Source organism: Macrosteles quadrilineatus, unplaced genomic scaffold (assembly GCF_028750875.1).
Source record: "Macrosteles quadrilineatus isolate MER2022 unplaced genomic scaffold, UCM_ALF_1.0 Scaffold_4__1_contigs__length_99947679, whole genome shotgun sequence".
Lineage (NCBI taxonomy): Eukaryota > Metazoa > Arthropoda > Insecta > Hemiptera > Cicadellidae > Macrosteles > Macrosteles quadrilineatus.
In genome coordinates this window covers 71179623-71207306 of record NW_026542597.1, presented here as the reverse complement: position 1 = coordinate 71207306, position 27684 = coordinate 71179623, and the positions used below count along the sequence as shown (strand labels likewise).

The window sequence follows — 27684 nt, the reverse complement described above, 5'->3', positions numbered from 1 at the left end:
AGCTTGTGTGCATCGTGGGGTAAATCTGCGCATACCGTTAGAAAGCAATTTTCCTGTAGGTGTGCAGAATCCCTTCATAAATTTAAATAAGCTCAAAGATGAACACAAAAAATGAGTTTAAAAATTTGAAAAAATTAACATGGATTTTATGCGTTGCCATGCTGGTGACGAAATAACAACGAAATATAAACAGAAAATCAAAACAAACGGAAGAAACTCCAATCACATGTTTTATTTACAGTGTGGGGTGAAAATAGAGAAGTGAGTACATTACATATTTTTGGTCGAGTTTCGACCACTGGACGACCTCTCGTACTTATTTAATACGCAAGCAGGAATTTTGTGACAATTACTCCTCCGAAACTACTGAACCGATTGACATGTTTTTGGTGTCATTGGAAAGAGCGTAACGTGAAGTTGTGCAGGAAACTTTCTTTTTAGGGAAATAATTAGAGAGTGAGGCCCTGGGGCCCTTTAAAGTTTCGTATTTCTCCATAAGATTAACATGGGAAACAAAAATTGTTTTGAAACTCCAGCTGTTGTCAGAAATTAAATATTAATAATTGGTCTCCATGGAAGCATGAGAAAATTCACAATGTTTACATTTGCTTTGTCATTTAAATGTAAACAACCAGAACTGTCAAATGCCTATTTCACAATTTTAGACAGCTGATAAAAAAATAAAACAACTATGTGGTAGCTTTATTTAATCTTAAACTTTATGATAGATTATTACAAATCTATTTCAATAATTATGAAACAGATTTTTCCCGTTGCGAAGCAAAAATTAATAGTGAGAAGAAAAAGATATGTTGTAAACAGTCAATGTGTAAATTATCGAAGTTGTATTAAAAATGTGTATAGTTTTGGATGTTGGTTTGTGTTTAATGATATAAGTTAGTTATAAAATTTTTATTTTAAGGATTTGGCATATGACTAAGTCTATGATAAATAACACCATTTCAGATTTCTGCCAGTTTTTGCCTAATTCTGTCCTGTAGAGTTTAAAGTAGCCTACACCTTATTGTCTACAAATTGGCTAAATAACTTAGGTACGGTACTTAATAAAAGCTGACAGCCTTTTTACGTTGACCTTAAATTGTAAGCTTTCCTTTTCCCGTCCATGGGCAGTTTGATTGTTAAAAATTCACCCTTTAAAATGGAAAAGGACTGTTATGTAAATTGTAAGTATTTCCATTGGTTCATAATCTTTTAGTTGGCTGGTTTGCTCTTTTAAAATCATTGGAAATTATGACTGTTATAAGTTTTCAACCAAGTAATTTGTTTGTAAATAACTCCTGTACTTCTTTGCAATTGCTCGATTTCGAGCAACATGTACACTAGTACTTATTTAATACGCAAGCAGATTTTTTGTGACAATTACTCCTCCGAAACTACTGAACCAATTGTCATGTTTTTGGTGTCATTGGAAAGAGCGTAGCGTGAAGTTGTGCAGGAAACTTTCTTTTTAGGGAAATAATGAGAGAGTGAGGCCATGGAGGCCTTTAAAGTTTCGTATTTCTCCATAAGATTAACATTGGAAACAAAAATTGTTATGAAACTCCAGCAGCTGTTGTCAGAAATCAAAAGTGAGAAGAAGAGCATATGTTTTTTGTAAACAGTCAATAAGTTTGCTAATTTAACAGTTTGCTACAAACTTGCTGACTTGCTTGAAATTCATTTTAAAATAACGCATGTAATACTTAGCAATTGCTCGAATTCGAGCAACAGGGACACTAGTTTATATTTATTGCATATTTCTTAAAAAAAAAAGTTCAGCCTATTACAAAATTTTAACTGCCAACTGCATTACAAACACAGCTTAATACAGTATCAAGTCACAAGTAATTGAAACTAACTAACATTTGTATATCAATTTTATCAATTTCCTAACTTTCTTCCATAACCCTGTCGTTTTCCTTTCCACATTAACTTAACACCCGTCCATCAATAATCCTCATTTAGGAATAAAAACCCTGTTGTATCGTATGAATGGAATTTGATTTTTTAAATCGAATTAACAGTCGAGAATCATTGCTAAGATATTGACAACGTCAATCTGTTTTCTTTGTTAGAGTTTTATCACCCCATAAGACTTTTTCAGTGTTTTGCGATATAATTTTTTTAAGTTTTGCAATTTCTACTCAAAGTTTCCCTAGATTTGGCAACCCCCCCCCCCTCTCAATCTAGACACCAGCTGGTGTTTTAGGTTCCTGACCTCAACCACTCAAGAGGCGCTATCTGCCAGACTCCCGCGGTATTTCAAGAAGCTGGAGCCAAAATACCCTCCCAGACGGCGAAAAACAAACTCCCACTCAATCCTTTGGAGTTGTTAAACATCAATGTTACAATATAGGCATAATGCAATTAAAAAGCAAAAAATATAGTAGAATAATGTCAGACTAAAATGTGATGAGACAAATGTTAATTTTTTAATGTTTGGTTTTAATGAGGTCAAATTTTTCAAGGAGGTAAAAAAAGTAAGAAACCAATTCTTCAGCGGACAATATGTTTTTACTCACATTACAACAATGAATTATTTTCAATTAAGGGATGCCATGAAAGCAACAATAATAGTGCCAGTCTAGAGAAATACCTTAGTCTTTTGGTAATTTTATTAATCGTATTTGAAAAACAAATTCCACCAAAAGTTTTAATAACTATGCAGAGAGCTAAGAATTATTAAACGTTCATTCATCTAAAAATTCAAATAAATTCATACAAACTAACAGACCAAAAGCCAAACACATATTGCAAAATAATAGTGGGTGGATAAATTAATTAAAGGTACATTGTACATTTTCATTGAAGCTAAACCGGTTACATACATTCATCCAGAGGAGTCTATGGCAAAACACTATGGTTTCATTCAAAAATGTCCTTGCAAAACATGTTACACTACCTCATCTGCTAGAATTATTTGATTTTAAACACTTAACAACCCAAACACAAAACATTACGAATTTTGGCAAATTTGTAATATTATGCAATACGTGATTGGACTGAACTCTTACCTGAGAAAATTCCAAAAAAAAAAAACACACAAGGTGATGAAAACCACCAAACTTTGAGAAACCCACACCTAAACTAAACCTATCTACATACTCACAGTACACTTTGTAGAATGTTTGAGCCCATTTTTCGTCTTACCTGCAAAGAAAAATACAATTTATTCTCATTTTCATTGCAATATAGAAATCAAAGCAACCAAACAACCTCAGTAGCTTTAAAACATCAATCTTAAACTTCAAATATTGATTTTAAAAACATATTCATTTCCTAATTTAAAACGCTAGGATCAAGCACGGAATCGAATTATACATATACTTCAGACTAGTCCTACTGTGTCGCGGTAGTATCGCATTGCTCGAAGCTAAGGTAAAGTAAGGTTAAGTACAGTTTTATGGGTGCAAAATTGTATGTTGTTTTTCAATACGTGCAGAAAATTTCCATAATTATCTCCCAAACAACTTTTATTTCCAAATATTTTTTCCATACGCCTATAAAATGGTTTATTATAGGTAAACATTTTTATTATAAACGAATTATTTCAAACATTCCCCTAGCAAATGCTCTCCAGATCTCAGTATTCACACTATCTCTAGGCCTCTGCGTCTCATCATTATGGCCTACGCCATTAGTAAGGCTCAAAGTGGCGGTCGACGACGAAGCCAATTTTTAATTAAAACTAAAACTCTGTCCGATATAAACTGTTAAGCGATATGCAAAGCGCCTGCGGTTTTTATGGAAGGAATAATGACAGAATTATGTGAAACCCGAGATAAAAGCTTGGTAAGTAATTATCTGAAGGATCTTAACTGTATTCTGTGATTTGCAGCTACACTGTTTCAAGTTTGTTTGAATTTAATATAATCATACTAATAGTATTTTATGATATATTCTTCTGAACCCAATTTGAACACTTGTACTATATTGATGAGTTATACCTTTAGCAAACAAAGGATGGATCGATATTTACCCTGAAAAATTACGTAGACTTTACTGAGGAATTTGATAAATGAGGTAAAGTTCTGTGGTAAATGATCATCATAAGACATGAAATAAATTATATGAGATTTTACATAGTCACAATTAATAGTAAAAAAAAGTAGTTAAATGGTTTTAGCAACTCCTATGCTTGTTTTATTTAGCCCTATTAATTAGTCCATAAACAAATTAATTCTAGGTTCTAAAAAATCATGCTGTTTATACTGTAACGTTTAAAAAATAGCTTAACTTTTTAACTGACCACTAACATAAAAAATAAATATTAATATAAAGTTGGATATTATTATTTTAGCTCAAACTAACGTTATGTTACATTTCATCCAGTCTTAAAAAAATACATGTTATGGAGTATCAATACGAAAATAGTTTAGATAAAAATCTACGAAACAAATTTAAAAAAACTTTTGTTTAGATATTATAGTTGGCAAAGTATCAACAGTGTATACAAATGCTAATGCTCCTCTACAAGAAGCTGAGAGAAGTCAATGGCTCATGAACTTTTCGGAGCGTTTCCGTCCTTAAACACCACTTCCTCTTAAACGTACTCATAACCTCAATCTTGGCATCAACTAGGCCAACGATAAAGTTGTATTAAAACTGATCAAATTAGTTTAATTAAAACGGTCTATGTTAGTTTGTAAACTTGTAATTGTAATTGACCAACTTTTATATAGCACTCACTTCACTTTTAGTTTATGTTTACCCTCCGACTCACAACAGAACTGATCACGTTTTAAATGTACAAACCTGTATAGTGTATAACATAGACGAAACCGATTCAATACTTAGAGCCGTTCACAAATACAAAGGATTGTGAGCTTTCTGCATTTTTGGAGTTAATAAACAACTGAATGACAAAAGTACAGTATGATGTGTGAAAATAAATTTTAACAGCTAGCTATAGAGGTTTGCAGGGGTAAACCTAAAGCGTACGGGTTTTTATTACTGAATGAAACTAGTTCCTATGACAAAAACCAACAACAAAGGTTCTCTCCTTTTACTTTATTTGTACCCCGTAAACTTAAGGGGAGATGTTTCAGTTCAAATAAACAATATAGCTTATTTTAACACAATCCATCCGAACAAAACCTCACCATAAACTGTGATTTTAACACAATCCATCCGAACAAAACCTCACCATAAACTGTGATTTTAACACAATCCATCCGAACAAAACCTCACCATAAACTGTGACAAGTAGAACAATTAAGGCATTGCAATATATCACACCAAATGAAAAAAAAAACATATCGAAAATCAAAAACACTTAAATATATTCTAAGAGTTTGGTCACAATTTAAACTCATAGAGCGTTTTCAACAGTGCCATGGTCTTCTGTATAAGTGGCACAAAGTTTCATTTAATGGTAAAACTTTAGAACTCATTTTTATATAGAGATTCACTAAATCATCTTCTCAGAATTACTGATTATTCTCAAAATTACCACTAAACTGCTCTGTGCACACATTTTCCTTAGCACAGTCACAATTATTCGAGAGACAACAACAGGAAACACAGCTGATAAGAGACAGATGTTTTGCACGTGAGGTGTCAGGGTTCTGGTTCAGCCGAACCAACAGATCAGCATTGATAAGCAATCGTGACAATAGTGGGTGGCTGTGGCTGTCAGCATTAGCAGAAAAATCACATTCAAAACTAAGCGTTGTTCAGCTTCTATTGAATTAGCACGATTTTGAAGATGAAGAGGTAAGCTTTAAGTATTGAGAGAAAACGGAATCCCTTCATCATGTTAAAGTTGCTGAATCGTCCTAGTTTTTTCCTGTCATATTAGACCAAAATGTACTAAATTTGTAGATTGCGCGGATGTAAATTACAGCTTTCTGTTCAATATTCGGGCTTTTTTACAAGAAAATCTGATTGGACGCCTTGTTAGCTAAAGCATCTGTTAAGTCACGTCAATATACGTTATGTGCAACCACAAATAACATAAACTTATGCCCATATTTTCCTCAAGAATGCTTGCAATATGTAAAAACCTACAACCTTATAACAGGATTTTCTTTTATGTGCACCTGTAGTTAAATATTGTACAATGTGATCCCTTTGTTGTTTCATGCATACACACCCGACTTTGCCACACTCGAAGTTTCCACACGTTTTTAATCACAGAACTAATATCAACTTGTATAAACTGCAATACCAGAGGGTATTTAATACTGTAAAGTTTAAAAGACAGAAAAATGCAGTGAGAATGTGGCACTGGAGTAGCTACAAGACTCCACTCGAATGTAGAGAATGTTTAATTAACACAGGGTGTCCCGTAGCAAAGCAGAGTGTAGTCGTATCGCTTGATACATGATCTAGCCGTCTACCTACTCTACAATATGGCGCACTGTAGACGAATATGTCGACTTATTTGATGTTTTATTAGATAAACTTGAGACTGGTTACAAAAAAGAGCTACGTCGATGTTTATGTTTCACACTAAAACGAGTGAACTTTTATAGAAGTTTTAAAATTCATGAAAAATTGAAGTTTCCTTAAAAAAAGTAATACACACATGTAAAATTTAGATGTTTAATAATCGGAAAATTTAGATGTTTAATAATTGGGTGTAAGTTTTTAAATAAACTGTGGAACTTTTTTATTGTGTGTAAACTACAAACATAGTCTAGTTGAGCCATCAACAGATTGATCTGCTGTAAAATACTGAATGATTTTTCCTTTATTTAACCTGTTAACTGCTGAACTAATAGAAAACTAATAGAATAAAAACCACTATAATACCACACCATACAGGTTAACTAACCTTTCTATAGTTGAAAATATGAAATTTCTTATACCATAATATGGATAAAATGTCAAATTTGTTATAAAAATTCAATTATACAATTCAGGAAGCTAGTTGCAAATATAGCGTGGATCTAAAAAAGGCGAAAGGCTCAAACATGCTGCACCCATTCATTTATCTAAACGTATTTAAAAAATTAATATAACGTATTTATACATCTTTACAAACATTTATTAAATTTTCTTTTAAAACCTCACTATTTAAATTACACGCACACATTAGAAGAGCCACGACAGTACACAGGGGCGTTTTAAAGTGTGGTTTAGAGCAACACTTTACACTAGGCCTAAATCACCGAACTGACATTACCGCACTATCCGCTGCGTTTTTGACATTTCATTCCCTGTGGACACTACACATTACATCATTATACAAGCTTGATTTGTGGGTTGTGTTTGTTAGTTAAACTGCAGACGAGGGATTTTTCGCACGAATATATTCAGTAGTGAGGATAGTGTTTTATTTGTGTTGCACGGTTTAGCAACCAATGAATAAAATTATGGTTAACCAAACAATATTTTAGATTAGGACTTTGATTGGATTAAAATTAGAATTGTACGATGCCAACACACCACTGTATCTACTATTTTAAGGTGAAGATAGTTGCATAATGATAAAAATCTAAATATTTGAAGCCGAAAGCCATGAAATTAATCATTGTAAGAACCAAAATATCTAATTAAAATAAAGTGTACCAAAAACACATTAAACCTCTAATATCCCCCCCAGCATTAAACCAGCATATTAAATGTTAGTAGCCATTTCAATATATGTATTAAAAATACAACCAAGAAATCATTTTGGATATACTAAATTAGTATACACCAATCGTCAAAAACCATACACATTGAAATTTTTACTAATAAAAACCCTAAGTGTTCTTCTCTTCAACCAATCAATGAAATATCTCTGTATTGAATATCTCGCCAGGGATGCCGATACCAACGGGACACTGAGCTGCTTGATAATTCAATATAGCCAATATTGAGGGTAGGGACGCTAATGGGTATTGACCCCATTACCTGGACATCACCAACAACGGCAGAAACTCTCCTCCGAGGACGCTGAATAATGATCATGTAATGTACACCGGCCTCTGAACTGGGTAGTGATGATGTAATCTACAAACACCGATCCCTACTAAGTAATGATTTTATAATCTAAACCGATTTTTTACTGGGTCATGATAATTAATTATGCATCGACCTATCCGGGTATTGATCATGTAATGTATATTGTTCTCTACTGGTTGAACCCTACAACGATCGATAATAAATATTGATTATGTAATTTATACCAAACTTTGCTATGTAATCTATGATCATCTACCCTGAATTCTACTGGCAGAGATAATGTACTATAGAGTATATTGTTCTCTACTGGATACATTGGATGAATCCTACACCGATTTATAATGAATGTTGATGATGTAATTTATACCAACCTCTGTATCATCATGTCATCTACACTGACTACACAGTCTGCTGGGTAGTGACATAGATAAAACATGCTCCCTAGTATGTTTTATCTGGTAATGATCATGTAACCTACACGGACCTATACTGAGTAACGATCATTGTGATCTACACCGATCTCTAATAGTTAATGATCGTATTATCTACAAAGAAATGTTCCAGGTAGATATCGTGTAATCTATACCTACCTGTAATGATCACGTAATCTAGATAAACTCTCCTGCATAGTGATAAGTTATCTATAAACACCTAACACCTGCGCTGTATTGTAATCCTTGAAAATCTAATATAAATAATGTATTTCCAATTCTAAACAAAGCTTAAATGAGTTTTTTTTTTCCAGAACTTAGAAGGCCTACTATCTCTAGCGGTAGGTTTTCTCAATTTGTATTTAACATTCTTATAAATCACAACACTTTCCAATAAATGTAAATTAAGTTGACCAAGTTGTCTTAAGAAGATGAAGATTTTACACACGCCTTTACTATTGTAGTATTTTATAAGTACATTTAAAAAACTGAAAACAACACAAAAGTGTACACTGTTTCAAATGTACAGTATTTACAAAATATTTAACATGGTAATTTTAATAGTTTGGTATAATCAATAATTTGATATACTTTGGTATAACTTGATCTCAGGTTTTATTTTATTTTATAAAAATTGATCGAACAGAATCTAATAGAAAATCAAATTGCTTGTGAATACTTTTGTTTCTTCTTTAATGAAAAGATTTAACTCAAACCTTGCGAAGCTATTTGATGAATTTTGAGAATTGAAATAGTGGGAGGTGAAGTAGAACTGAATACTGGTCGAAATAAGTTATTTTTAAACAAGTGTAAATTTATTTGACTGATGCAAATGGAACTGTCAACATATATCTATGTCCGAATGGTGATAGTTTATATTTAGCTTTAAAAGACAGGTTTCTAAATAAAATTTTAATATTGAAGTAATTTAATACTGGAGTCCAAGTTAAACTATTTAGATTTGCGAAATAATAATAGCAGTTAGCTAAATATACTAAATCAATATATTTCACTTAACTCATTAAAATAAGTTTTGATAGTGAAATACACTTGCTTAACTCGACTCTCTTGCTGAAACGACATACCAAAGACTGTACCATGTAATATCAATGATAAATACACATCAGTAAACTCCTATTTTAGCATTTCTCTATACGATTTTAATTTCAGCATAAATTTGGTGTTAAAAATTAATTTTAAAAAGATAATTCTTGTTCACAGACCATAATACAGTTTCACAAAGAGTATTTGAGTTAATGAATCCACGCTGAAGAGAAATAGCGAGGATTGGAATTTTCTTTTGCGCACTGATTCTGTTTCATGGAATGTTAACGTGGTTATCGATTTGTTTGTATAAACTTCCAAGTAAATTTCCAACAACTAATTGAACAGCGATTTGTGCCAAGATCAATCCTCCAAAACTATGTTGATTTTGTAAAGCAATTAAACATCACCCAAAAAGAGAACGATTAACCATTAAACATTGTCACTTAACGGAATGTACATAACCAACTATGCAAAGTCCACAACCATCCCACTTTTCCAGACTGTCCTTGCAGTTTTATTTCCACTCGACAGTGTGTCCTGCGGGCGTCGATCAACACTTTGCAGCTCAAAATGACGGTTTTGTTGCGGACAGACTTCATCTGCATGAGAGAGGGACGCATCTGTGGTCATTACTTTACACACCCTTATACACTGTCCAGTGTCCAGCCTGTCTGTTACCGGAGATCAATACGTAATACCATGTGTTAACGCATATCAATTAGCGTAGAACTATTTTTTTATATTTTGTGAGCATTAAAAATTGAAATAAAGGATAAAACTGACTGTTTGCAGAAACATCACCTGTTTAGCGTAATTTAAATTGAGTATTTGAATTCTTACAGTTCGTTATATGATTAAACCTCGTTATTATAGGTAAGTTGTAGTATCACTTACATTGTTTTAGGCATTGGATAGTTAGGCCGTAGCTCGAGTTGCGAAGTCAGCAACGACCCCCTAGGAGAGTGGAGAATCGGCGTATGTCTGGTGGTGATTATTATTACATGATTGTTTGGTGATTTGCATCGATATATAACTAGTTACATACGGATGGTGATTTGTTCACAGTGCCCATTTATGAGCCAACCCTATACCGGTTAGACCCGGTTATTGGTGGGTTCACTTATCTAGCTGGTTATTAATGCTATTTAGCTATTAAATCTCCAACTATTGACATACATTTGCACGTTAGAATACAATTCACATGTGTTTTAAGCCCACCTCTATAATATGAAACAACGCATCCACCAACACCACTCAAGAAACACGTCTAACAATCCCAGTGCAACGTCTGATTTTGTATGAGAAGAAGTCATTCTACGAGGGAGAAAATCCCTTCAACAACCTTCCACAAAAAATCATCAACCAAAAGATGCAGAAAACTCCCTTTAATGACCTAAAGAGGTTTTCTATCAAATCAACCAACCAATTAAACTTTCACTTTTTTGACGCATTGTACTATTCTCGAAGAACATGCCCAATATTGAGAATACTGACTTTTGTATATATAATGACCATTCCTGCAATATGGGGCAGGCCGATTCGAACTCATCCTTCAAGAAAGTTTAAAATAGATAGCGCTGGTCCATATAGATGGGATGCCCACTTCAGTGCAGTAAAAGTCAATGCTTTTACGCAGTAATTTTTTGAATTTTGTAACAATTATTTTAGATCTAAACCGTCATTACTGCACATTAGGCGTTAAGGATTTAATACTCCAAGACGTATAATTTTACTACGAGTACAGTAAAGAAGTAAGAAGAGCATTGAAAAAGATTTGACAATTTCCCGGTCTTCAAGGACTGCGGTGAAGACGATGGTAAATGGTAAATGGTAAAAAGCAAACACAAACTATACAAAAAAATAAAAACCACGAAAATACGGCATGACAAATAGAGGTTTCGAAAATGTTCGATATTGTTGATTTTTCTCTTTTGAATAGTGTTTAATTTTAAACAATAGCCTACACACAGCACAACTATAAAATTACAAATCAGATCTCCCTTGGTTATCGAAATAAATAATTGTTTGCAGGCTATCTTTGTTACATAAAATGCTTAACAATAAATGTGTCACAACAATTAACTGAATTATTGTCCACTGTGAACAGTAAAAGGGACAATAAAATTCAACTGAATGAAACCATGTGTTATGTTATAGGCTTTCAGCAGTAATGCATTCAATTAGTTTTCACCTGGGGAAAATTCGCCGGCCTAATAATACACTTCATAATTAAGCTTAAAATAATATATTTAGCGTTTTATTATGACTGCTATTTAAAATTTAACGGACTCATTATACTTTTTCAGCTCTAAGTAATTTTTAAATAAAAAAATTTATAACTAATGAAAATTAACAATCATTTTTAAATTTTAACGTAAAATAACGGTTCATTGGACATTTTAAAAAATAGGCTTGACTAAATCAAGGGATATTTTTTTAAACGCACATTACAATGTTTATTTGCACATCCGAAAATATAGCTTATTGCTCTTGGATTTGGAAAATTGTTAGACTTATAATTCACCCTTAAACATATTATTATTTATTCATTATGTTTATTCTTTGTTGAACACGCTTTTTATAAACTGAAAATATCTACCTTATTTCAAAGATTGTAGACATTTACTTTTTAACCTTAAATTGTTTAAAGGCGTAGCGAACAAATTGAGATGAGGAAATGCAGGTGATTTAGCGGTTCTAAAAGTAGTAAGAAAAATCTCAGCTATCAAATGACGAAACAATCAAATTTGCAGACGAGTTGAAGAACCGCATGAAGATGGTCCAAGATTGCTTTTAAAGAGCACCAGGGGTTGTTTTGAGTGGCGGATTGGGGTGCGAGCCAACTGTGGTTTGATTTATGACCTAGACTGTTATGAAAATCGTCAACTTTTAAATTTAACCTTTGTGACATTACTCTACAATCAAGTAGAAGCGGTTATTGGTTGTTCAGTTATAATTATTGTTCATCGTTATAATTATCATTAAAAAACCTTCTCTTAACTCTCTTAAGTAACTAAGCACAATAAGTGAAAAAACAAAATTTGCACATCATTTTGTTAAATAATTTTTGGTTAAGTGAAAATGCCAATTATACTCAAGCATACCCCTAAATAAAAAAGTGCAAGTCAGTTGGATACATGTGTTCGTTGGTATCAGTCCTAAAAGAAACTTTCATAAAATGACTGAACTTCTTTTGAAAGATTTGTATTTTACTTAATGGTTTTAACTATTCGTCAAAGGAGTTTTAAACGTTCTAAAACTATGTAAGGAACAAAAATGTTCTTAAATGTCTCATGTACAGTTAATACTACAAAAAAAGGAAATACGATTGTTAACCTTTAGATAGTTTTGGACGGAGTAATAATTTTAAATGACAAACATCCTCCGAAGTCACTACATATATGAATTGCTATATGTCAGCGTGATACTGATTATTCAGCAGTCAAATTCAATCTTCTGTCTTCGCTTATGATTGCTTCGTACAATCATTTGTCTTCTACATTTTGTTGCGAAATAAGGTAAGGTAAATGTCGAAGACGAAAAGTTTTTAACAGTGAAACTGAAGAGTAGGTCAGTGAAGACGAGAATTTAAAAATGTAGACCGAACCCAATGCAGTACTAAACTTGAAAAGTCGTAACTAATTCGTTTAATCGTTTACCGCAACATAAAACTATTCCCGCCACATTTCCCGCGCCAAAAGTGACAGCTGCAGTTAAAACATTCTCTAAATCACAATGATCACGCATTTCCACATTTTCCATCTGACACTTCCCCAAAGAGCGGAATGTTTTATCAGCTGCAGTCTGTGGTCGTAGTATAATTACTCACGTGGGATCCTATTTGCAGTTAATCATTGTGAATTTGTCTGTTGGTTTAATATGGAAGATATATATTGATATGTAAAAATAACAACGGTTTCAAGTGCTATAGTATTTTTAAAGTTAGCACATCCTTTGAACTAAATAAATAAATATATATGACTTAAATATATTATATGTCAACTTTTTGAAAGAAAATGTAAAGTTTTTGCATAGAGCACGAACACCAAAAATATGCTCCCAGCACACCGATTTATCTATTTTATTTTTTATAACAAATTGATCATATTTTTTTAACAGAATATAAGGATCATATTATAACATGATCATTAGTTGGATGTGTTCATTGCAATTAAACTTTTCATTGTAATTTCCAATTGACTGTAGGCTACTTTTAGCGAACTCTTATGGAGACTAAATAAACTGTTGTGGCTTGCTTGTCTATGGACATATTTTGATGAAATGTTGTTTACTTTATCGTAAGCTATCAATATTTCAATAAAAATGCCCCTATTTTCTTTCCTGTAGCAGCAAACCTAAGTACTCATCAAAATTAATGATATTTAAATAGGAAATAAATCTGACAATGTTAAGGAAATAATTTAGTAGAATTCCAGCCAGGTAGATGGACATTCGCTTAGTCTGCAGGTTTGCTGCGGCGGGGGTATTTAAAAATTATCACAACAATAATAAAGTTGATCAGGCAGCTGGTAGTACTATTTATCAATGTGCTTTTTCCCAAAATTGAGCATTTAAAAATAATCTTCTGTCGGTTTAGTCAGCTATTATCTCTAATAATTATTTACCTCTTCCATTACATATCCTTTATCAGACAAATATATAATTTAATACAACTACGTATATCTATTTATTGCTAACACAGTAAACTGAATTCCGCTATATTTGGTATTCACACGACATAAATGAAGTCATAAACGATGTTAGCGAAATGACGTTACCTTATGGGTATGACCGACGTGAAACTCAATAATCGGACGATTCGGTTATTTATAATGTGACAATAAATGTGTGATTATGAGACTACGGTGGGTAATACAATAACATCATGACAGGGGCTGTTATGAGATAACAGGGTGTGTGCGCGCGAATAAGGGGTGAAACGATTATACACAAATTATAATGGGCAAATGAGGATGTAAAACGTCAAATTAACATTAAACGTGACAATTCTTCTAAACTGGTGAATTTTTTTTTTTAATAGGTAACTTCTTGATTAGTATTGTACGTGTTATCAAATTTACGGAAAGTAAATAAAAGAAACGTCTTATAACACTTAAAAAATATATTTACGCTTATACTGTTACTCACAATTAGGTCTGATGATGGTTGGAGTGTCCAATCGAAATCGATCACCACAACATCTTTTTTGTATATTTACCGGCTTGTGAGTAACAGTATAAGCGAAAATATATGTTTTAAGTGTTATAAAACATTTCTTTTATTTAATTTCCGTAAAAATAGGTATACTGTACAATGTATTTTTTAAAAACAACACTTTATGTAGACGGTATATTGCTCTTTACGGTAATTTATTTTTGTTTAGTTAGTACTGAATGACTTTGTATGAGAGCAATTAGGGCATTTTTTAAATCGGCCGCACAATTTCAAGTTTTACATTTTTAAATTTATTGAATGTCTCACAGGCCAGATACTAAAGCAAAGATTACAACTTTCCCGGTCGGTAATAAAAATGAATGACTTGTAGACCAAATTCAACTTTCACCAATAAAAAGTATAGTTTTACAAACAAAAACTGTGTTTCGTGTGTTTATTTGAATTCACACGAGGATAATCCAACAGAATTTATTTTTAAGAGGATGATACCAAAAGCTAAATAATCAGTGCCAAGTAATAAATGTAAATTATAAATGCCCCTTTTCATTCAAATTCTAAATCAAAGAAGCGTTTTCAAAACAATACGAAACCCCCAAAAACTACACAAGTCTTAAAACGGTTAATATTTTCCAAAGCGACTATAACACTATTAAAATTTCAAACTAGATTTTAACATACAACACACAATGTTCATAAATAGTCCATAGACAATAATATACTTATCGCAAAACGTCGAAACAAAATTACGAAGCTGTTTAACGTTGTGTTTTATTAGTTGCGGCCGTAAGTTTTAACTGGACAACCGGGAATAATCGGCTGTAAACAGATCGTGAAAACAAAAGTAGAGAACAACGTTGTGCTGCTATAATTCAATATAGCCAATATTGAGGGTAGGGACGCTAATGGGTATTGACCCCATTACCTGGACATCACCAACAACAACGGCAGAAACTCTCCTCCGAGGACGCTGAATAATGATCATGTAATGTACACCGGCCTCTGCTGGGTAATAGCGATGGAATCATTAACTGGCGAATATTTACTTTAGTCTTAACATGTTTTATTGTGTGAATTAGTCCATAAAGAGTTGTCAAAATGTGTTGTCCTTAATTTACAAGGAAGCCTAATGTACACTTTTTAATTTTCTTTTTAAGTTTCATACGAATGTTAAATGTTTGGCCGATATTGTATTACATGAACGGTGAATTGCAGAATATTTTAGCTAGCACAAACAACTTCAATTTTGTTTGTGTTATCAAAACATAATTTATTCTGTTAGCAATCTTACGACTTATTTCTTACATAAACTCGTGGGGGTAAATTTTGCTAAAAGCCTTAGATTAAACCGAGAGAGTAGTATGATACAAGTAATGACGATAAAGTGCAATTTACGTAAAATATATGCTAAAAGAAAATCCCTGGCCTATTTTACAGTTCAAAAGTAATGTCGAAAAAATTCAAATATGCTGCACCAAATGTGAGAGGGCCGAGAGGGGTACTTTAAACATTTCAAGATAACATTAAGAATAAAAACGTGATGTAAACTAAAATATATCCATTAAAAAATCTCAACAGTTCTTGAGTTAATCTTTCAGGTTGGCAATGCTCATCACGTCTTGCTGAAGATTACTTTCCTGATGTACCTCAGAAACACTTATAACGATCGTGTAATTGTCTTCAGTCAGAGCTGAATGCTGAACACCAAGCTAAAGTCTTATGGTCGAAAGTTTTGATTGTTTTTGCGCTCCGTGGGGTTTCTTATTATGAGTTTATTGTAGTTTTTCGAATGAGATAATTTTTGTAGTATTTTACAAATTTTAATTAAAAATATTGTTGCATAAAACTCAGTTTTAATGCATTTTTTGCATACGTCCATCCGAATTATTAGCTACATACGAGGAAAATACAGAGGGGTGCAAGAATAGTTATTTAGCAACGAAATGGCCAACAGAAAATTATACTTTCAAACAAACAACAGGACCTATTTTTAATGTCAAACCGCAAGTTTCGATCTTATATTTGTCATGAAATTGTTTCGTGGGCATCTCAAGTATTATAAATGTAGTTCAAAAAAGGGGAAGAATAGTGCAATCTGATATTTAGGCTAAAATAGCCAGGAAAACATATTCTTCGTCAAGCGAAGATCGAGATTTTACTATAGGATGAGAGGTCGTATCCAAAGTCACGAAAATTGTGAGAGTCAAAGTTTATAATGTGTTGACAATCAAGGGGAAAAGTCCATAACAAAATTCCCAGATTAGGACCTCTCATAAAATATATATTGTTTAATTTCAATATCATTCGTGCTAAATTCTAACACCTTATTGCAGTCTCGGATGCTAGTGAAGACAAATGGATGCTGTATTCCTCTCGCGAAGACGGAAGATTGGATAAGTCAAGGCAAGTTAGATTACAATGAGGCGTGCATTAAGATCGCAAATTGGTGAAAGTCAGGCACAAAATTCATCACCTGGCAGAAATAGCGTTCTGGAACGTGAACTAATCCATCAGTTTAATAAACAGATCAACGGCAGACACAACTATAACTTGTCCGATCAAATGTAAACATAATATATTCAATGTAATCTCAACTAAATTCAACAGTAATATACAGACTGCTGTGCTGATATTGGTTTTTACGATAACACCAAACCAAGAGTCGAGAAATCTTACAATAAAGGTCATAGCTATACTACTTTTGCCTTTTTGTAAATGACCATTGAGAAAATAGACCATTGAGCTGTAGCCAGTTTTATCAAACGTGGTTTAATTGACCCAACGGCAGAGAGTGGTGATGTAAATTGCCATATTCTTAATTTACGTTATCAACTGTTAGGATGTTTATTGGTAAAATAGCCTGTGGAAGTTTTCTTTGGGGAAATTGAAGCAAAGCTGATATGAAACTTCTTGCTCCAAATAATCTTGTGACAGTAGTACACTACTTTAGTTTCGGATTAGGTCTACTAGAGTCCATTTTAAGTCCGAAACATATCAGTTATCAATCCAAGTAAGGAAAATCCTTCAGAACGAAAAAAGAAGTACCTATTATTAATTCCATAATTGTAATCATATAAAACTGATTTAGCAGCGAATTGTAAACTATATAAACTTGAGGTTTGGTTAACCGTTACACTATTATATTTAAAAAAATCTACTAAGTGAAGACACGAAATGTCCACAAGCCTTAAAGGTTTCACACGAAATGTCCACAAGCCTTAAAGGTTTCAATCGATACTTTTAATGAATTTAAGAAAAGTTTGAGAGCAATAAATCAAGTCAAAAAACACTAGCTTGGTTTGTGATTTGATTTATTGACTTAACTTTGTCCACAAATCAACAAGATTGTCGGCAGAATGATGTAACGTCCATTATTTCCTAGATGTATCGACGGCTTGTCAATGCCGTGGTCGGGTGACGTTATCTGTGTCACCGTGCTGGTGTGGGAGGACTGGACTGACATCATCTGACCACATATCTCGCCTACTGCGAGACAAACGGCCAAACGGCTAGAGAACCAGGGTCCGTAGACAATGTAAGACTTTGGCACCAGGCTGGAAAGTTCCTATAGGACGTAGAAGACTAAAGATCACAGAAAAATTTCGATTCAGTTATTTAAACATGTACCAAACTTTCTGTTAGCCTGGTGTAATAGAAGAGGTTTCTGGTGGTCTACAGCAAACAATTGAATTCACTCAATAGATGGAACTGCTAGAATAATGAAGAAGGGCGTGTTTGTGTGTTATGTTTGTGTGTGGTACACTTCAACATAATATTTAAGGTGTACAACATATGTTTCCAAGTAGTATGGTTTAATTTTACATTTTTATATTTTCAATTTTTACCGTACCTAAGGCAAGGTTTAAATTGCATAGGGAATGTTCAAAGGTTGATTGAATGCAGGAAAGAGATTATTATCTTTATCGGAGTTCTAGTAAACTCAAACCTTGTTGAATATAGCACAATCCTTTGAATACTGCAAATATTTTTGTAGAACACACCTACTAGGGCATACTACAAGGTGAGCATGAATGGCGGTTAAGTGTGATTCTTTACGTATCATTGTTGGTGACTAAGATCAGATGTTTATCAACTTGTAAACTAGTTACACAAGATCAAACTCAGCTAAGATTTTAAGTAGAGAAAATCCAACAGTAATTAATGAGGAAGCATTTCGATGACTTTTCAAATTCTTACAAACCACCTAAATTATAAAACTAGAAAGAAACAAAAATAACAAAAACCCCGTTTTCACATAAATTACAAACACACTGAACAAATAAAACAAAAATGAAACACTCCAGGATACCAACTTAACTAACAGCTTTATCAGTTAACATAATGAAAATATAACCGACGCGACACCCAGCTTTATTTTGTACAGGGATTACAACTTTAAAAAAGTTAAAATTTCATTATGCCCAGAGCACTTGGAGGGGGGGGGATGTTCTCATAAATCAAAAGCCGCCCTTCGCACCCCTCCTGCAATCTGGTTCTCAAAGCGCCTCTAATGCTCAGTAAATGGAATCTCGGGTCATCTACACAAAGATGTTCAATTCAGCCACAGAGGCGCTTTTTACGCGTTTGATGTCATAAACAAAATATCATTCCCGACAACTAAGTGTTTTGTCAATTTTTGCTTAACGTAAACAGTTTGGAGGAAAAACTTGGTTACGGTGAGAAAATTTCAAGTTTTATTGTTTTTTGTTATTTGAGGCATATGCAAAAGCGTAAAAAAAGCTTTCGGGTTATTAATGGTCATAACCTGATCATTCTAATTTTATTTTATTGTAGTCTAATCCACCCAACATAAACCTGACCCAAGAAAACTCAATTCTAATTACAAATTAAACGAAGATACAAGTTTTACTAATGATTATACTACTGCTTTCGGGGCAAAAGGTATTCTGTCCTAAAGATTATCCCGTTTACGTAGAGACTACTCACCTATTAGGGGGGAATGACGTGTTTAATTCCCGGCATACCAACAAGATGTGTAGATGTTAACCGTATTCTTAACCTAGTATATGAGTTTCTTCCTACAAAAAATAAAATGGATACTCAGCACTTGGACTAAAAGATCATAATTACTTCTCGTTCAGCGGTTCTTGAGAATATAATTCCATCAGTGAGATTAGCATAAGGCGATAATATTAATTGAAAAGTGCATCTTTAATACGATTACCATCGGCCACTGGTGGAGGCTCATTTCAAGATCGCTCACTGAGGAATGTCGTCTAGATTAACATTTCAACTTAGAGCGAATTATATAGGCAAGAATGTTGGATTGGCTTCTTTCATTAACAGTTGCTCTTTGAAAAAAAAAAGGTTTCCGAGTAAAGTGGTAAATTATACACAAATCCTATAATGTGAGTTTTGCGAGTATTTGAAAAATATTCGCTGAATAAGATTGTTTTGTGTGGTATTTTAGGTGGGGATTATTTTAATTCGAATAATATATAGCCATTGGGAAAATTAGTTTTGTAGTTTAGGCGATATCTGTAAGTACTACGACGATTGGTAACATACCAGTATATGCGGAAAGAATTTTTTACTAATGCAGTTAAGTATGCAGAAGTTTGGTTATGTTCAGATTTTCTTAAACCGCACTAATTATAGCATATCTTCAAGTCAATACAAGGGGAATCTTGATGGTCAAAGGAACCTCGAAACACATTTCCTGCGGCATTTTAACCCATGACGGCTGCTTATAGAATTTAATACTGCAATTCACCATAACCCATTTACGAAATTGTGTTTTAAACCTTTTGATTTCGCTTTTTATTGATTGATGGAACATTGTCTTGCCCAGACATTCAATGTTCACAACCTATTAACTGTGACAGAGTATCAATAACCGAGCCATTGCGTGGAATGGACCGTGATTAAGGATACTGTAGCCACGAAACTGCGCGACATGCAACCGTTACTGTTATTTAATAGGTTATTTAACATTTTATATCGGTGACTTTCACTACCCAGTTAAAAAATATAGAAAATAATAGTAACCATCCGAGTATCCGTAACAAAATTAGGCACAGGAAGTTTGCAGATATATATTTTAAATACTAGTAAATGTACATATAGGCATTAGTATACATTTTAAATACATGGACATAAGGGCAACCAAAAGAGTACGCGACCAATGCAAATGGAAGATAACGCTACATGGGAATAATTGTAAATAATATTGACAATTACTGTAACTATTAATTAGTAGCTATTTTGACTCCTATATGGTAGTGACATGCGCCAACTCCCGAAGTCAAACAAGTCCCTGTGGCGCAGAGGATAGCACGTTGGACTTCTAATCCAAAGGTCGTGGGTTCGATCCCCACCAGGGATGGAAAGTTTTACCTCACTGTTGTAGAACGTTACCAAACCCTTTGTTAGGAATTAAGTAACTAAAAAATCTGTGAGGAAAACGGGGTTAGTAACCACCATTAGTTATAGAAAGACAGAATTTTTTTGGTTTAGTTCAATTTCTTGATTTGAAATTTTGTTGTGTAAAGCGAATGTGAATATTTTATTGTTTGTGGCGAACTAATGTTTCCTTATATAATTCTACAAGTGGAACACTTAAATGTTTTAAATACAAACAAGAATGCTCAACATTTCTAAGATTTACACAATATTTAATACACATTTTTATTCTTCGACTTTTAGGATGTATAGGAGGAAATTAAAAATTACACTTATATACAATTACACAAATTATACCCATTTTTCATCCATATATTGTGTAAACAAAACGACCCAGAAAAGTGAAGTATATATTCTTTTAAATGAGTATTTTCAGTGTTTACTACTGGCAAAAAGACGAAACCCTGACAAGTTCATGGGCCATTGACTCTTCACAGCTTTTTGCCGAGTCATATTAGCATCTGTATACACTGTTGATACTCTGGTGGTTTAATATTCTCAAACTTACGTCCTCTATTTTAATATTCGCCCTGGAGAGAGAAAAAAAACTAAACTGATTCCTTACAACGTAAAATACGCTTTTCAACGTCAGTAAGAATATCCATCCATCAAAATAAGACATACCTGATTAATAATGTAATAATTTTATTTTATGATGAAAAATATTCCTATTAGGATAATAAAGGTCAATATGAATCGCGTACTAGCGTTTCGACGTGTTTACGGAAGCTGTAAACTAAATATAATAAATCACATTCATATTCAGCCAAGCTCATGTATTATGATTGACACGCCTTTAAAACATCGTCTACAAAAATTATACATAACCTTTAACACTATTTTCAACTCTACACATTTTAATTGTTAGTTACTATGCACTTATACTACTAATTCAATACGGATTAACGTCCACACTAGTGACTATGACCACTGACTACCCGCAGTACTATCCTGATGATTTTACCAATTCGTAAATTACAAGGCAAAAATGAGGTTCGAATTCCACTATAAACTGTAGGTCCTTATTTGCCATTGGCTGTATGGCTAATTACCAGTACTGTCTAAGGAACATGTTGTCTTAGTTACTAACAAGACTACAAGATCGCGCCACTCATCCTACACTCATCTCCATTCATACTTGGCTTCTTTTTGTCTATGCTTAAAATGCCTACCTTCGTATGGTCGCCATTCCAAAGTAAAAAAGTGTTAAAATATATTTTTGAAACAAAGTTATACACACCCGCAAAAATATAGCTTAAAAACTTTAATATTGAAAAATCCACAAGGCTAGGTATCAAAACTTTAAAGTGATATTTTCTCAGTTTCCCTCCAACGAGGTCACAAAGAACTTTGTTTATGGAACTCATTACAAGACAAAATATTGGGACATTATCACCAGGGTGATAAAAACCTGCGTCTTGTCACGTACTTTTAAATCGTTAAATAATATCGGCCAGAGTTTTAGTTTTAATTAAAAATTGGCTTCGTCGTCTCTCGCCACTTTGAGGTCGTTAATTGCAGGAGCAGTAATGATGAGGAGTAGAGGGCTAGAGATAGTGTGGGTAAGAAATGGTACGTTAGATTTTAGTGTTACTACTAATACATCATTATTTTATGAAACATCACATTAAAAGCCTCTTTAGTAGTCTATTATTGAACTCTATTATTCCTTTTCAATTGGTCATACATTTTGCTGGTGTATAAAAACGTAATTGTCATTATAAAAAGATTCTAGGCTTATTAATGAACATAATACAGGGTTAGTAAAAAGTGTGGAGACCCCCTGTTATTTTTTTAACGGCCCATACTAGAAAAACTAAACTCAGCACACCTTTATGGCATGTTATGAAGTACTTTTTGGGCATAACCGCCACCTGGTGGCGGTTATGCCCAAAAAGTACTTCATAACATGCCATAATAGTGTGCCGAGTTTAGTTTTTCTAGTATGGGCCGTTAAAAAAATAACAGGGGGTCTCCACACTTTTTACTAACCCTGTATATAAAACACATTCCTGTCTCGGTAGATATTCTTATCGATCAGCTCCAAAGATAATTCTGTACGGGTTATGATAAGGGTGTTTTGTTGTTTAGTATTTGTTCATTGCTATTTATCCTATTTTAAAAGTATCCAAACCAAATTAATCAATTTAATTTTCCACAATCGTGGTTTCTATGGTACCTATTTTTTTAAAGAAAAATATTAAAAATTGTAAAATGGATCTTTAAGTAACGATGAAACATAAGTTGACATCATCGCTCTCAAACGTCACCACACATTATACACGAGTAAAACTAGGCTCTAGATTGTAAAAAAGGTTGGTAAGTATACTTGTACTATTAGAATTGTATGTCAATGCATAACGGTTTCCTAAGTATATATCGTAAAACGGTTAGAGCTCATGTCAATCTTACAACTTTAACACGTCATTTAAAGTTGAATTTCATCAGTTATTTTAACAAAACAATGACCTTTGAAAAATAAATAGTGAAAACAATTTCTTCCTCAGCATTCTCATGTTTTTCTAAATATGATTGTTTAACATAAATCACTCAGATAAGCGGGAAGATGATTAGAAACCCGTTACGATCGATTTCGGCGACACGTCAGAAACCTGTGAGAAAACGGGCTATGACTAACGGCTAGATATGCTCATATATTCATAGTTAGCTAGGAATCTCAAAATAAAAGTTAGCAAAAAACTACAACATTAATTTTACCAGCGTCTTTATTATAATACTAACTTGAATAATGTGTAAAGAGTAAATTTGTAAATATTTTTGTGAAATTGAGGTATTGGTTGTTAAGCATTATTTCCAGATATTTTTTGGCACTTATGACACTTTTTAAGGACGTTGGATCCATAACTAAAACCCTGAACCTTTTACGCTAAAAATAGAAAATAACTTAAGTTACAAATTAAAATGGTCGTTTATTTGTTACATACGCACTAATATTTATTTTATCCGAATTTCTATTTTAATTGCAGATCCTATGTTTTATTTAAATATGAACCGCAAAATTATTCTAGTTATCTATAGTTTAACGATTGTACAAATTTATGCAAGATTTTTTTAGTAGGCTAGAATACTATATTATAGACGTTTCTTACACTTAACTAAACTGACAAAACCATCGTAAAAAAATATGAAAAGTAAAAACAGATTGGCTTAAATATTTAAGATGGTGTATTATAAATTAACTACTTGATTGTTTCCTATTTTTGCAGAATTAATTGCCTTAGCTCGATGGAACTTGGAACTTATACAAATTGTTTGTATTTTTACGGTTCTAACACCTTAGTCAACTAGATAAAATAACTTATGTTTAGACTAAGATAAATAAACGCCAGTTAATGATTGCATCGCTATTACCCAGCAGAGGCCGGTGTACATTACATGATCATTATTCAGCGTCCTCGGAGGAGAGTTTCTGCCGTTGTTGTTGGTGATGTCCATCCAGGTAATGGGGTCAATACCCATTAGCGTCCCTACGCTCAATATTGGCTATATTGATGTACAGCATCAGACTATTCCCCACTGTCCTGTTAAAACTTACGGCGACTGTACACAACACAAACTATTGTCGTAAACGTTGCATTGGTGATTTGGTAATTTATATTTCAACCACACCTAAAGGGATAAACTTTTCCTGGATGTATTAATTTTTTTAATTCATTTTAAAACTATTTTATTAGAGTTGGTAAAATTATGATACCAAAAACAAATTTAAAACGATTTTGAAAACCATTATTAGTGTCAACAAAACGTAAAATATGACAAATGCGAGTGAATCATAGGTGATTTTTCTGGAATTTTATATGCAAATTGTTATTTAAATCATGATTGATTCTAAAAGCCAAATGTGTTTGGTTTTGTAATGGTAAAAACACTGATGTATTTAAATATACGTTTTACAAATCGGAAGGACAACGCGTTGGCCAACCTAGGAAAATAGGAAAAACATTTTGCGTTTCCCTACACCTTATGCACTTACTGTACGAGGTATCATATTGATTTCTCCACAGTTATGTACGTTGTTAGCGTAGAGACCCTAAATAAAACGATTCTGTTAGAAATAACAACAATTTAAACATAGGAAAATTTGGCACTGATATCTCAATGATTCTACTCATAACTAAATATAGACTAAGAATTTTCAACTTATTGCTCAAAGTGTCAATGAGTAATATTTCCCATATTGTACAGTATATTGCCAAGTTTTTTATTTATACAGTTAACATTATCATCCTCCTCAAGATCTTGAAAGTTGCATTTACTAAAACTTAAATATGATAAAGTAGTTTTAAAGTGGCTAGGGTCTCGAAATTGTAGTCTTTGATTACCGGAATATCCACAAATATTTCAGTTAAACCATATAAACATTAAAATTTACCACTTGTAATTTTTCTATTGTAAAAACATTTTTCTACATTTTCATTTGGCAACTATGGGTCATATTCACACAAATTCCATTTTGGGTTTAACACGCAAAAACTTAGGTAAAACTTGACCTTCAGACGACTAAATATCGAGCAAGTATTTCAATTTGTAGCGCAATATACCTACTGGGGACGGCTGTCGTCTGTTGCATGTGCTTGTCTCTATCTATCTCTGTCACTCTACTGGCTTTTAACGACTTGTACCCACGATCACTGAGTTAAACAACAGAACTGTCCGCTGCGATTGAATATACGTATACGTTTACCATTCAACTTCACCACAAACATCAACGGTTTGGATTTATTCGTGTGTGAAACCTTTCATTGAAAGATCCAAATCATTTTAAATTACGAGCTGCAGTATCAGGTGTGAAATTACAATTGAAGAAAACAAGTATACACATTCATACCACATTAAATACATCGTGGTCCAAAAAGCACTGACACATTTTAACATAAATGTTAGCATTGTCTCACTCTAATTACTTTGCCTCACTCCAGATTTGCAACGTGAAGGCACGTTTCTTTACCAATTTATTTGTTTTATGGTAACTGTAGGAAAAATATAATGTGCAAATCGAGTGCAAAGTGCAATTGCCTCACTCGAGAGAAAGCCTTACTCACGAGCCGTATATAGTAGGCGAATATCCATTACTATGTATCCATTTCATTGCTCACTAGTTGCACAAATAACTATTGTTTATCGCTTTCGTCATAGTTTTTCATACAAAAGATTTATTTTTGTTACCATGGATATTGAAAATTGCATTTATATTAATTCAATCAATGCACGCAGTAATTTAAACGAAATCTAGTTTATTAAATATACTGTACTTTTATTAGGCAACTTCTTGGTATAAACAAGTGGATCTGTCATCTCCTAAGAAGATTGTTCAACCCGGAAGACATGGGATCCAAAAAACACCGAAACTCAACCTCTCAAGGCTCAAAAGTATAACAGATTGTCACGTCACGTCAAATGTGTGGATATAAACGGCTACGTTGTACTATTTGATTGAGTAAGTACACGTCTATGGAGTATTAATATAAGAGCAATAGCCTACATATAAATAGAATGTAATTGTTCAATTAATGTTAATAGTACTAAAACTAAAGCAATATAAATCGCTCGAAATGTATACAGTAATTTGTAGTTTTAAAAACAAACTTATAACATCTACAGAAGGAAGCAAAACGTTAGGAAGCAATACATTATTTTGAGACTTTGAAGTTGGACGAAAAAAATATCTATCTGGTAAATTTGATGCGTAATAACAACGTAATCTATTTGATTAGTAATATCAATAAGGTCGTAATACTATGTGTTGGGCATCACCCTACACTAGATCCAAACATCTACAGTATCTAGAAAACAAAACAAGGATAGATATATTAGACGATAAGTTATTCCTAGATATTGGATAAGTCCCTCCATTATGATTATGTTGATTAAATTTAATCAAATATTTTGTTATCCAGTTTGTAAACTCAAATCTCTCTGGATTTTGAAATTTGGATTACTTTACCACGTCGTATTGTCATCAGACTTCATGTTAAATATTATCTTTTTTTGTTTAATTGAGAGGAAATTTCCGTTTAAAAGTTTGTATTATAAAAATAATTTATGTTTGTTCTAAGTTATTGCCAAAGGATATCCCATTAAGACATAAGATGTCGACTAATGTATTTGATATGTTTACTTCCGAAACTTTCATATTACCTTCAGTTGTAATATGTTATGATTTGTCTCAGATTTAATGCAGGAGTGGGATTGGACTAGAGACTAGAGGAGACAGTATACAAGTACGGTATATTATGTTATTTTCTCTAAATTATCATTATTATTTTTAAGCCATTCCTCGACCCGGGCGAGTCGAGTCACAGCTTCGCAGAGAATGGTATACTTACAGTTGGATAGCGTTACAAAAAACAAAAACAATTACTCTCATATGGATGTATTAATTCACTTACATCCCTGCGAGAGGCAAATGCAATTATTTACATTTTATGTATTTTAGTAAAAAAAAATCCTATGAGTTTAATAAATATAATAGTAAAAAGTTAAGTAGCTTTTAAAATGTATATAAACGATAGCAGAAGTTTGATTAAATTGAATAACCTGTATAAAACAGAACTCTCGCAATGCAAAATATTGCTTTGTTTACATTGGGCCTGCAATAGTTCAGGAGTTTACCACCAGATGGCATTGGGGTAAATCTCTGGCGGCCAGTTAAGGAATTAGCTACCCTTAAATTTACGATCTAAAGAGTGATTTGGTC

The 27684-nt window shown here is 33.0% G+C and overlaps 1 protein-coding gene and 1 non-coding gene across 2 annotated transcripts in view; one reads left to right on the top strand and one right to left on the bottom strand.

Annotated features, from left to right (window-relative positions):
• LOC128992711 (basement membrane-specific heparan sulfate proteoglycan core protein-like) overlaps positions 1-27684 on the bottom strand; it is a 385028-nt gene that overhangs the window by 118474 nt on the left and 238870 nt on the right. The window lies entirely within an intron of this gene.
• On the top strand, positions 20817-20889 carry Trnar-ucu (transfer RNA arginine (anticodon UCU)). Its single transcript has one exon. It is a non-coding gene; the product is annotated as a tRNA-Arg (tRNA).